Below are 13,775 nucleotides of genomic sequence, written 5' to 3' on the forward strand. Positions count from 1 at the left end.
AGCCAGTATTTTTTTGCGGGGGAGGACTTTTGTTGGGGGCAGAACCAACGTGATTGGTCAGTTAGCTAACTATTTCTATTGTTTTACTTGATGGGGAGGCAGCTGCCCCCCTGCCCCCCCCCTTGGCTACACCCATGGGACAGCCCTTGATTTAAATCCAAATATTGTCCCATGATATTATGCAGTCCATTACTAAACCACTGAAATAACATGAAAACTGGCAGAGATGCCACCTGCAACAAGTGTGCGCCAAAAATAAAACATTGTAATGTGCATCATTTAATCCTAATGTAAAATTTGGATGTGTTGGTTGCAAAAGTAGGAATTTTGTCACTCTGGGATTTGAGATTTCCTGTATTCTTCTTCTTACAGGACACAGAGGATTTAGCTTACAGCCTCTTAAACCCTTATGGTAGCTAACCTGTGGCCTTCCAGGTGATGTTGGACTCAAATTCCCATCAGTCCTAGTCAGTATGGCCAAGAGTCAGTGGTAGTCCAGCAACACCTGGAGGGTCCAAGGTCTGCTACCTCTGCCTTAAGGCATCATGACACATTCCCCTGCAGTTAAAAGGGGTGATCTGTAGTCTATTGCCACTTGTTGGCAGCTGTTTAGAGAGCTGAGCTTATGGAGAACTGCTTACAGAGATTCAGGCGCCATGCACAGAGCAGATACCATGCAATTCCTGGTCTTCTGAACCTATTCAGGCAGGGACCCATGTCTGACTGCTTCTGGAGAATACGAGCTGCAAGCTGAAATGAGAAGTTGCTCATCTCTGCTTCATCTAGAATTTGAAGCCTCAGTCCAAAGCACCAGGTCTGTTAACATATAATTGCGTGCCAGTGATTCAAGCTTAACAACCTAGAGGCATACAGTCAACATCATTTGGGGTCACTTGCCTGCCCACCTAACCGATCCCTGAATTTCTTCTTCATCTAGAACACAGCTGCACACATCATACGTGCAGGAATTTTTTCTTCGGCTCCGACTGTTGAAGCAACTGCAGTGGCAAGAGCCCCCAGGCTGTAAAGCTTATCCCCCTGCAGAAACCCTCCCTCCTCCTCAAGACCTCAGTGAATAAGGTACACCGTCCTTGGAACTGCAGCTGCAAGAGTTCTCTTTGGAGTTATTCCAAAGCAGAAAATACAAGCACGCACAAAGCATTCCCTCCACAGCACACACCCTAATGTAAATTAGGATGGGAATATTTATCAAAACACTACCCTGGTAGGGGGATGTAAAAATGACACGCAAGCGCCAAAGATATTGATAGGGTTGGCTATTGTCCTTCTATCTCTGGAAGGGAATGCCATTGCTAGTTGTAGGTTTGGGCTGCCTCACCAGACGCGCTGCTCATCTTCCTCACCGAACAGAGAAACACAAAGCTACTCAGGAAGGAGGAGGTTATAGGTAAAGAACTAAGTATTTGCTTTGTAACCTTAAGAAATGCAGCTAAGAAGTTCTTGAGCCAGAGCAAAGAACAACACTGGGCCTAAAGCTGGTCTTCATTCATTGGGAAGGACACCTTGTGAGCTCTTCTGATGGTGACACAGATGTGCCTGAGGAACTTGCTGCTCATCCCCCACCCTTGACAAATCAGAATCTGCAAGGAGGGAGAGGAGGATGTCAGGTGGCATAAAGAAGAGGCTTCATTTACAGCTCCTGGGATCTTGGCTGTCCAACAGCTACATCTTCTGCCTTTCACTTACAGCCTTCAGGAATATAATCTGTCCTATAACTCTGGGTCTGCTTTCCACCCCAGTTGTACAATGCCTCAGTGGTGGTGGTAGATTACAATTATTTTAAAAGCAAACTAAAGCCTACTGTAAGGTAAAAGGTAAAGGACCCCTGGGCAGTTAAGTCCAGTCAAAGGCGACTATGGGTGCGGTGCTCATCTTGCTTCAGGCCAAGGGAGCTGGCATTTGTCCACAGACAGCTTTCCAGGTCACGTGGCCAGCATGACTAAACTGCTTCTGGCGTAACAGAAACACTGTTTACCTTCCCACCGCAGAGGTTCCTATTTATCTACTTGCACTGGTGTGCTTTCGAACTGCTAGGTTGGCAGGAGCTGGGACAGAGCAATGGTAGCCCACCCCGTCACGCAGATTCGAACTGCTGACCTTATGTCCAGCAATCTCACCTGCGTCCCACCCCTCTTGTAAGACATAGGCCTCGGGCACAAAAAACTGCAACGGATGGAACAAGAAGGAGATAAATTGAAATTGCAGAGTTTTGAGAAATTAAAAGATAAGGTGCGAGATTGGCTGCACTATTTTCAAATAAGAGAAGCCTATAACATGGATAAAAAAATAGGTTTCCAGGTGGAAAAATCAAAATTGGAAACTGAGTTGTTAGAACCCAAAACTAAAATACTTTCAAGAATGTATAACTTGCTGCTAAAATGGAATACGCAGGATGAAACAGTTAAATCTGCTATGATTAAATGGGCACAAGATGTTGGTCATAACATCATGTTTGCTGACTGGGAACGGTTGTGGACCACAGGTATGAAATTTACGGCATGTAATGCCCTAAGAGAGAATATTATGACAATGATATACAGGTGGTACATGACACCAGTCAAGCTTGCAAAAATCTACCATTTGCCTGACAATAAATGTTGGAAGTGTAAAGAAAGTGAAGGAACATTCTTTCACCTTTGGTGGACATGCCCAAAGATTAAGGCTTTCTGGGAGATGATATATAACGAAATGAAAAAAATCTTTAGATATACATTCCTTAAGAAGCCAGAGGCCTTTCTCTTGGGCATGGTGGGCCAATTGGTGCCAAAGAAAGATAGAAATTTCTTTATGTATGCAACAACAGCAGCAAGAATTCTCATCGCAAAGTATTGGAAGACACAAGAGCTACCCACCCTGGAAGAATGGCAGATGAAGCTGATAGACTATATGGAATTGGCGGAAATGACTGACAGAATCCGAGACCTGGGAGAAGAGTTGGTGGAAGAAGACTGGAAGAAATTCAAAGACTATCTTCAGAAATATTATAAAATTAATGAGTGTTAAAATTGTGCTTGGATGGGTAATAAGTGGTAATTAGTGATAAAAGTTATTAAGATTATGCAAAAAAGGAATTGATAATTGGTTGAAAAATAGGGATATAGTATATGTTATGGTACAAAGTTTAAACATTTGATAAAGGGTAAGAATTTGCTGAATTAAATATTTGAATGGGAATACAAAAAGGGGAAGGTGCGAGGAGGTCAAGAACATAAGCATATGAAATTGGGGTTATTGGAAAAATGGAATGGTTTTATTTTTTTCTTTGTTTAAATGTAATTTTTCTTAATTAGTTGTGTTTTTCTTTCTGTATTTTTTTTTCTTTTGTGTGTTTCTTTTTTCTGTAATTTATGTTTTTTTATTCTGTGAATTTCTATTTTTCTTTTTTTGTAAAACTTTAATAAAAATCTTATTAAAAAAAAAAACAAAAAACTGCAACGGAGTGAAGATGAGCTGTCCTTAACAGATAAAAAATGGGTGTGCATTTATTATGCAGAAATGCTCCTCAGCCCTGCAACTCCATGATGGCCACACATACTTGTTCTCAAGCACTAGTGAGCAACCTCAAGTCCAGGGGTTGGGTGTGGCCCTCAAAGATTCTCTGTGTGGCCCTTTAGGACTTTTGCTACACTACACTCTCACCAGGCCTCCTCTGCACACCCCGTAGGTGCATTTAACAGGCTAGAATATGCCCTTGGTCTGTGATAGTTCCCTCTTGAGTCCCTGAATGAATGGGTGGGGGAGGGATGGGGGGGGAGAGATCTTGATCCCTGCACGCTCTATATTTGCTAATCATTCACACTGAAGCACCCGCACCCTGCTTTCTCAGTGCTCTTCTGTCTCCACACTGGAATCCATTTCAGCTAGAAGCAGTTTATTTTCTGTGCCACAAGTGTGCTGTAAATTCTTTGTATCTGTTTTGCCTTGCATTCGACCATGTAAGCTGTGGCTTAAGAATGTATGTGCAGTTCACTGAATCAAGCCATTGCCTGAGCGACACTCAAGAATCGTAGCAATCCTAAAGCACCTTTTAAACAGTGCAACAATATCCCTGGAAGATACCACCATCTTCACAGTTTTCCAATTAGGACACTCCTTTTCAAACAATTTCTTCACTCGCCAACAGCACACTGAATGCCAATAGTTTTTAAGCTGTCAAATAAATACTCTACAGTGAGGGGCAAGTTCTTTTATCAGGAACAGGAAGAAAAGCTGAGAGAGAACGGAGTCTACAATCTGAAGTATACTGAGCAGGAAGTTTAGCCCCACTGAATTCAGAGTAGTCTACTTCAGAGTAGACATATTTTAAGAGCCAGGCTACAAACTTTTCAGTTTAGAGAGAACACAAAAAGTCCACTGTCTCTGGAGTAATTCTTCACAGAGAAAAGGGGGGGGGGGAGAGAGAAAAGAAAAAAGAATGCTATAGTAAACACCAGGGACGCAGGGGCACACATACCCCTAAACACATTGTACTTTTGTCCATTTACTGTATTCCCCCACCCGATTTGAACTATAAAATGGTGATTTTCTTGAGTCAAAATGAGAGTACCCCTAAACATTATTTTAAAAAAACAGAACGCACTGAGTAACACTATTAAGAAACCTGCAAGTTTTTAAAAACTTGAAGCTTCTTGGCTGCCTTCCAAGAACTGAAGGTGCATGAGGATGCTGTGATTTAGCACTGGTCCCCAAAAGTGAGATTTAGCTCTACCTCCCCAGGACCACCAGCATGGAATGTTCTTTCTCCCCAGGGAGACCCTGGGCACGCTGAGAGCAGAGGGCGGCCATCAAGCATGCATCTGGAGTGCTACAGTTTTATAGTTCTGTGCAGTTTTGCTAGAGGAAAAGGGGTGGAGACTGAGGAAGATTCATAAATGCTTTTTAAAAAAATAATTATTTTAAATGGTTCTTATTTTTATATGTAAGCCGCCTAGAGTCCCATCAGAGAGAAAGGTGCATTACAAGCAAGCTGTTGCTTTTAAATCACTTTTTGGCTTTTCTTCTTCTTTTTGATCATAACATAAAGAGACAACATCACAAAGTACTGGATCATTAAAACTTGTCAGGCTGTGCAGATCAATGCTGTGCCATTAGAAAAAATACCAGCTCTATAAAGCAAAGCAACCCCACTTTGCTTATTGAAGGTGACAATATGGGTAGCAAATACTTTATTTTTTGCTCTATAAGACTCACTTTTTCCCTCCTAAAAAGTAAGGGGGAATGTGTGTGCGTCTTATGGAGCGAATGCAGGCTGCGCAGCTATCCCAGAAGCCAGAACAGCGAGAGGGATTGCTGCTTTCACTGCGCAGTGATCCCTCTTGCTGTTCTGGCTTCTGAGATTCGGAATATTTTTTTTCTTGTTTTCCTCCTCCAAAAACTAGGTGCGTCTTGTGGTCTGGTGCGTCTTACAGGGTGAAAAATACGGCACTTTGTCTACACTACCAATAACACTCTACTTTCTACAGTTGCTTTGCCTTAAGTGTTTAAAAGAAATGGCTGAGCTGATTTCTAAGAACAGGACTTAAAGGTTTATTACTCAAAAAGTTAAAATGCCTTCTCTTTTTTCTTAAAAGAATCAGGCAAATTATAGCAGATTCTCTCAGGATTGCTGTGGGGGCTGCGCTAAGCTTTGAAGTGACTCAGCCAAGCCTTTCCTGTACACAGGACTGTTTGCTTTCACATATAATTCATTCTTCACTGATTTAAAAGAAACCATGCTCAAAATTGAACCTTTTTCACTTACAATGCAAAGCCACTGCTATGGGCGAATAATAGACGGCGATGAACACACCTAAGCAGTTCTGCACCCGCTGAAATGTAGGTAGTGGCCATTTCCAACTTCACATACTGTAACAGTGGAAGAGCAATGATCTGCCAGCTTGAATCCACTCTGAATGAACTCTGGAGATCTCTCATCTAACACTCATCCTCCCCGGTGTATAAAGCCTCTCCATGATGTTAGCCAAGGCATGCCTGGGTTACACTTACCCAAAATATGCCTTTTCAATAGCTGGAGCTGGCTGAGCTACTTCAGTCACCCCCAAGTTCTTAGGCCAGCCCAGGGGGAACTCTTTCCAACATAATACCCACGATATATCACAAGCTGTTTTTGAGAGCCCATTTCCATTTGTTAAAAGCTTGCCTCGTCAAGTTTGTTTTTATGATTCCTTTTGTCATACTGAAGTATAAGTATTTGCACTCCAAGGGGGAGGAAGATCAAAATTAAATAAGAAAGCCAAAGATTCACGAGAGGCAAGGCAGAAATGAACGTTCCTACAATCAGATTGTAGGGGAGGAGGGAGAGAGAGAGAGAGACAAAAGACCTTCAAGCACTGAGGGGGCATCTGCTCTTGAGCCTGTTTGCTTCCTCCCACATGTGGCACAGTCAGAAACAGGAGCAAGGGAGCAAAGCCACCCCACCTGTTAAAACCATCGCTGATTTTAAACTATAGTTTAACGTGTGCAAAGCAAGCCTCTGTTGCTCTTCTGAACAAATATTCAACATTTCACAGCTGTGTTTCAATAGAACAGGAGATGTCAGGAGACAGCTTACAAATCTCATTTGACCTATATTATATCACAAATGTGGATCCAACGGGTGTCTATGAAACCAAAGGTCCAACAAGGGAAGAGACTCAATATGCAGAGAAGCGTTTGTTTATTTATTTAATTTGGCTGAGAAAATACAGCACGCTCTGTTCAGCCAGAGACAGTTTAAATAAACCTTGCCACCCCAACCCCACAAAACACAGATAGCAAAGTTTCTTTAAGCTCACAATATAGGCCAACTGCACCACCAACTGCACCACCCCACCACAAACTCTCTCAGATACTGGAGTCACTAGTGCCAAAAAAGGCTATAAATTTTGGCACAACCATGCTCTAGTATAGGATGTAGCACAGGGGGCAGCAAACTTTTTCAGCAGGGGGCCGGTCCAGCGTCCCTCAGCATCACCAGTCCAGCTGCCGCATTTTGGATTAATTGTGGTTTCCGGGTCACCTTCAAAGGTAGCCCCACGCAGAGCGTGTTGAAGTCCAAGCTAGAGATAACTAGAGCATGCGCCACTCTGACCAGACAGTCTGCGGGCAGGGAGGGTCTCAGCCTGTGTACCAGATGGAGCTGGTAGAAAGCTTCCATGGACACGGAATTGACCTGTGCCTCCATGGACAGCTGTGAGTCCAAAATGTCTCCCAGGCTGTGAACCTGCTCCTTCAGTGGTACGGTTGCCTCAGGACCAGGGAGTCCCCCACACCTACCCACCTGTCCCCCCAAAACAGTACTTCTGTCTTGTCAGGATTCAGCCTCAATCTGTTAGCCGCCATCCATCCTCCAACCGCCTCCAGGCATTCACACAGGACCTTCACTGCCTTCACTGGTTCCAATTTAAAAGAGAGGTAGAGCTGGTTATCCGCACCCAGCCCAAACCCTCTGATGATCTCTCCCAGCGGCTTCATGTAGATGTTAAAAAGCATGGGGGAGAGGTCGGAACCCACAAGTGAGGGCCCAGGGGTCTGAACACTCATCCCCCACCACTTTCTGGACACGGCCCAGGAGGAAGGAGAGGAATCACTGTATAACAGTGCCCCCATCTCCCATCTCCTCTAGACGGTTCAGAAGGATGTTTTGGTTGATGGAGTCAAAGGCCGCTGGGAGATCCGGCAGAACTACGGAACAGCTTCCACCTTTGTCCCTAGCTCACTGGGGATCATCAACCAGCACGACCAAGGCAGTTTCAGTCCCATGATGAGGCCTGAATCCTGACTGGAAGAGATCCAAATGGTCCGCATCCTCCAGGCATGCTTGGAGTTGTTCAACAACCACCCGCTCAATCACCTTGCCAAAGAATGGAAGATTTGAGACTGGGCGATAGCTGGCCATACTGGCCGGGTCTAAAGATCTTTTTTTTTTAAGAAGCAGTTTAATGACCGCCTCTTTCAGTGGGTCTGGGAACGCTCCCTTACAGAGAGAAGCATTCATGACCCCGCAGAGCCCATCGCCCAGAACTTCCTGGCTTACTTTTATTAGTCAGGATGGGCAAGGATCAAGGAGACAGGTGGTTGGTTTCACTCGTCCAAGCAACCTGTCCACATCCTCGGAGGTAACAGATTGGAACTGATTCAGATTCCTTCCCAAACAGATTATTTCATTTCTATTTTGCATTCATGTGTGCTTTGAATAAGATTTGGGGTGGGGGGAGCCAGCTGATTAGCGGCCTTTGACTCCATCAACCATAACATCCTTCTGAACCGTCTAGAGGAGATGGGAGCACTGTTATACAGCACACCTTATCACTGCAATGTACTAGAGGTGGCTTTGTAGTGCTTTTTCTGAACAAGTCATTCTTGGTCTTTGACTATTTTTGCTCCTTTAGTCTTTCCCTGAGTCTTGGGTATCTTTTATTTTTTTGCCACATCATTTGCAGAGACTACAAATGAGAATCTTCTGTTAGTCCTTAAAAAGTGTGACAATTCTTCATCCCGAAAATGAACATTTGTTCAACTATATGCTCCTTTTGAACTTGTGGTATCAAAATATCTGGCCCATAGCCAAACATGAGTGCTAAAAAGAGAAGTCTCTGGAAGCATTTTATGCAACATGGAATAAATTTTACAGTGGTACCTTGGGTTAAGTACTTAATTTGTTCTGGAGGTCTGTTCTTAACCTGAAGCACCACTTTAGCTAATGGGGCCTCCCTCTGCCGCTGCGCCACCGGAGCACGATTTCTGTTCTCATCCTGAAGCAAAGTTCTTAATCCAAGGTATTATTTCTGGGTTAGCGGAGTCTGTAACCTGAAGCATATGTAACCTGAGGTACCACTGTATTTTGTTTCCCCTGGAACATGATTATGCTCCTCCACCAACAAAAATGCAAAGTAGGGCTTTAGGTTAACTGCAGTTTGAAAAACTATATGCTCTTTTTCTGACTGTCCCATGGAATGCGCTCACTATTCCTGAGATGAAAGTCACAAACCCATTATTGTCCTGGGATTTAGGCTCTCTCCAGGCTTTTATGTAGCAAACCCATTCAACGTGTATACACTTGTGATCCTCACAATAAATTTGCAAACTGTGGGCAACAAACCTTGGCTTCCACTCGTGGTTTGTTTGGAGAGAAATAAACCACAAGTTCGGACAACTTGACAAGCCCGACCACAGCTTGTTTCCTGGCAGCTTGAAGAAGGGAAGGAGATGAGCAAAGAACCTACAACTTCAGCAGCACAGCTTGTTCACATTCAGCCAGTTTATTTTAGGTATGGCTTAATGTGACTTGCAAACCGGGTCACAAAGTGGGGAGCTTTTGCAAATTTGAAGAATTAACCTTTTGCAAATGTAAAGAATCAGAGGCTTAAAGGCTCCGATTGTTATCCTCAGATAGCTGAACATGAAAAAGCAGCCCTGGAATATGACCTGCTGAGAACGTTTTTGTCTACTACATGTACAGTGGTGTTACACCAGTATTTCCCCCTGTAGTATATTGCACAAAGTGTGGGCTACATACAGACATGCACATACACCTTGAAACACCAATTCTGATACTAGAAGAGATGCTTGTGACTCTCTGTAATATCACGTGTGCAAGTTGGACAGAAGCAGATGCCAAAACGAAGGTCAGTTTCTTCCCCTCCTGCACGGTGACATAATATTAATTATGGTTTTTCCAACTTTCAAGGCTCCTCTCCCCATTTCCATAAATGAAGTCTATATTAGCTATGCTTTCCCTTTCCTCTGCAAGGAAACTATTATTTATTAAGAATATATTTTTTTAGAATTGCATCAAAATTGGCTCCTTTTCAGTTCTGGGAAATAACTATGGAGCCAGAGAACAAAGGCTTGTTTAGTAGTGTTCATCGGTTGTCACTGTAAAGATTTCAGGGCTGCCAAAAACCACACATTGGAGAGATCTGCTGCGTTTAAATTTTTAACACGAACCAGTTCTCCAAATTTACTCAGGTGTGGATGGATAGGTGGAGTCAGGCAGAAATTAATCAATCTGAAGCCATAATGCACGCAAACACACAGGGTAAGTTTCTAATCCCCCATACTCTTATGCTGGCAGAAATCCAATTTTTGTATGTTGCTCCCCAAAGCCCTTTTGATGACTGGCCTGTAAGTGTGTGACTTACTGGATCTGGAGAACACCCACCCACCCACCGTTACTTACAGATGCAAAATTGCAACAAAAATCAATCAAAGCTTCTTGGTGGGGAAAAAGCTAGGTACTTTTTAATTTATGTGCCACAAAACACTTATTTATGAGATACTGCACATCAAATTTAAAGAGATGGAAAATTGACGGACAGCAAAAAAATTAACGATAGTTCATCTTAGAATACTCCACAAGGGTCTCAATATCAATCTGACATGTGTTTTGGGCCACCCTGCAGAAACTATGAGGGTGAACTCTAGATCAGGGGTCAGCAAACTTTTTCAGCAGGGAGCTGGTCCACTGTCCCTCAGACCTTGTGGGGGGTGGACTCTATATATATTTAAAAAATGAACAAATTCCTATGCCCCACAAATAACCCACAAATGCATTTTAAATACAGTGGTACCTCGAGTTACATACGCTTCAGGTTACATATGCTTCAGATTACAGATTCCGCTAACCCAGAAATAGTGCTTCAGGTGAAGAACTTTGCTTCAGGATGAGAACAGAAATCGTGCTCTGGTGGCGCGGCAGCAGCAGGAGGCCCCATTAGCTTAAAGTGGTGCTTCAGGTTAAGAACAGTTTCAGGTTAAGTACGGACCTCCGGAACAAATTAAGTACTTAACCCGGGGTACCACTGTAAAAGGACATGTTCTACTCATGTAAAAACACACTGATTCCCGGACCATCCATGGGCCGGATTGAGAAGGCAACTGGGCCAGATCCGGCCCCCGGGCCTTAGTTTGCCTACCCGTCCTCTAGATCTTCTCCTTCCTCCATAATCATGGGAAAGTATTTCAGAGTAGCTACTTCTGCCTTGTATTCTTCACAAATCACAGGATTTGCACCCTGATTTCAAATGAGGCTATCGACATATACAAAGCCAAGTTTTTACCCTGAAGACAGATATATAAATATATATCTGTAGTAAGAAACCTTATTTTAAGAAGGGAAAGTTTGATTCAGTTCAAGTTTATCCTGTACGATATAGGCTGAGTAACCTATAAATAAATAAAGTTATTGCAAAATGCTTGCACTTGGGAGTAATTTCGGGGGGAGGGGGAGAGGGAGAACAACTCTGGAGAGCTCCAAAGTAGTAACGTCTATTGTAATTGGGTGGAAAAGGGGAAGTCTTTCTTCACACAAATAAGCAATGCAATTATATGGCAAGTCAATAGCATAAGGCACCTAACACGCTCCTGCGATATTTTGAAACTGTAACCCGATACTACTGTTTCCATCCTCCAGCCTTGCTTGCACTCCCTTGTTGCATACTGTACTATTTGAGGCCCAGAGGGCAAAGCGAGTGCTTGCTGTTTATTAATGATCAGAGGCTGCAAGACACGGGGGGGGGGGGGGGCGCAGCGCATGGGGCGGGGGAATGTGCACCAACACATATTACTACTTTCTCCAGACTTCAAGATCACAGACTACTGAAACTTCTGCAGAAAGCAATCCCTTTGCTCCCAAACAAGATTTTACTGTAGTCACACACACACTCACACACACACACACACACACGAAAATAAACAATTCAAGCAGGCCTGCAATTCATGTGGCTTGCTAAGGTTTTTGCAGGAAGCATATGTTTCTATTAAATTAGAAACAGTTTCTACCGTTGTCAGTTTGCTAAGGGAAACCTCTCCTCCCGAAAAAGAGGAGCTTGTTTAATGGTTTTGACAAATTGCGCTTGCCAGACAGGGCTATGTCAAATAAAGCTAAGGAGCCCTTTACTAAATATATCCTTTCGAATAAATTACTGCCTCATTTACTAATCCTCTGAAAGAGGACCAGGTCTTGTACACTAAAAGACTCAATTGTTCCTGAGAATGTTTATAATATTAAGGAGTAGTACGAAGTCCTCTTGCACAAAGTGTAATCAGACCCACCTCTTTTAGGTTGCTAAGCTATTAGAAAGTACACTGGGGAAAATAGACTGTCCTGCAGAATGGGACTTTGAATACTATGGCTGAAATCAAGAGCAAGTCAATCTGAAAATACTAAACAGCTAATGCATAGAATGTTTCCCCATTGAAATCAGGGCAAACTTGTAAAAGTAGAATACTGGCACATAAAGCAATTGTTTTTTATGGGGGGGGGGATGAACTGGGGCAGAGTATTGATTTCATATCAACTGAACCTCTCATAGAGCCACTATTGGTGTATGTTCTACCTTGCAGAAGCATAACCAAAGTCCTGAAATGGCAGTCGGAACACAAAACTAACAGAAATGCTATGATAGAAAAATGCAAAGTTGAACTTTGTTTACTTAGTGTTGCTCTTCATATGTTCAGCATCTGACTGCTGACTATCAAGACTGGACCACTGCACACTGCCACCACAGGATTAGAAAAAAAACAGTTGGGCATATGCAATCTTAAGGCTAGATAACTTCAACTAAAGTTTTGTTTACTGTGTCACTAAATGTGTGTGTGTGTGTGTGTGTGTGTGTGTGTGTGTGTGTGTGTGTGTGTACCCACAAACTAGGCTGCCCACAGATAATCTGCAAAGCTGTTTTTCTAACAAAATGTTGGGAGTAGTGACTAGAGTAGTGGAGAAACATCTCTCTCTCTCTCTCTCTCTCTCTCTCTCTCACACACACACACACACACACACACACACACAGGTCTCCATTTGGCAGTTCAATGGAAGCTGCCAATCACAAATCAGATTATACTACATGTGTTTATGCAAGACTCTATGCTGTACATTTCATGGCACAATGGCTTTACTACTGGAGTGAAGGACTAGAATACAGGTAACGAAGCAACAGTATCTAAATATCCTTTGACCATATAGATGCACACATAAATGGCACAGGACCTAAACACATACTATGACTAATTTCATGCCATGATGAAGTTTCTAAGATGCACCAACACTTTCTGTCTTCCTGTTGCTACAGACCATCATTGTAATTTCTGGAATTTGGACTGCTTCAGGGATAGATAATCCAAATTAAGCAACTCCTCTTAAAGACTCAGTAGGTAAAAGTCTTTAACAAATGACTTTTTGTTCCAAAAGCTGGGTAAGGGACCATTCTGACCAGGCAAGTGGTGGGAGGGGGGGAGATTGCCTATTTAAAATCAAGACAGCTTAATGGAGAGGCAGATATGAAAAGATCACAAAATACTCTTTTTAATTATGAATAAACTTCGCTGGAAGAGGCAGTTTGATCACAGATTACACGTAAAATAACGTGGAAAACTTTCAAGGCAGGCGGCAAAAGCAAAGCACTCTAACCAATCAGAGATGTTCTTCCTCTTTTAAAATGGTATGCCTGAAAAAAACACAAGATGCTGGGAAATGCTTTAGCCCCCCCCCCCCTCAGCAATTACTAACCAGTGAGCCATTTGGCTGAATGGAACCATCTTCAGCTTGTTGAACAAAATGTCACTATTGACATGTGTATCTCTGGCTGGTGTAGTTTGTGCATTTAGAAGTCTCTGCATCTTTGGGCTCCATTCTCCCTTGCAGATATCCACTCTACATAAAGATTAATGACAGTTTTGACTGCACAGCAGGGAGACAAGAGCCCACCCCCCACATCCCTTTGCGCTGCAATGGGTGATCCCCTCCCCCTTTCCTGGTATTTATAATTACTTGGCTG

At 43.1% G+C, this 13,775-nt stretch overlaps 1 protein-coding gene and 1 long non-coding RNA gene across 5 annotated transcripts in view; one reads left to right on the forward strand and one right to left on the reverse strand.

The window, feature by feature from the left end:
• LOC310759510 overlaps positions 1–2,888 on the forward strand; it is a 121,061-nt gene extending 118,173 nt beyond the window's left edge. The window contains exon 5 of the long non-coding RNA XR_014546352.1: positions 2,825–2,888. This is a non-coding gene — a long non-coding RNA (uncharacterized lncRNA). The remainder of the gene's footprint in view (positions 1–2,824) is intronic.
• The window catches only part of SERTAD2 (SERTA domain containing 2), a 131,066-nt gene that overhangs the window by 4,390 nt on the left and 112,901 nt on the right, over positions 1–13,775 (reverse strand). Inside the window, exon 1 of one of the 4 annotated variants that reach the window (XM_083606723.1) lies at positions 13,508–13,649. The exons of the other annotated variants lie outside the window; for them this stretch is intronic. The gene's annotated coding sequence lies outside the window, so the exon portion shown is untranslated. Of the gene's footprint in view, positions 1–13,507; positions 13,650–13,775 lie in introns of those variants that run through there. 4 annotated transcript variants of the gene reach the window in all.

Source organism: Podarcis filfolensis, assembly GCF_964270895.1.
Source record: "Podarcis filfolensis genome assembly, chromosome: 3".
Classification (NCBI taxonomy): Eukaryota; Metazoa; Chordata; class Lepidosauria; order Squamata; family Lacertidae; genus Podarcis; species Podarcis filfolensis.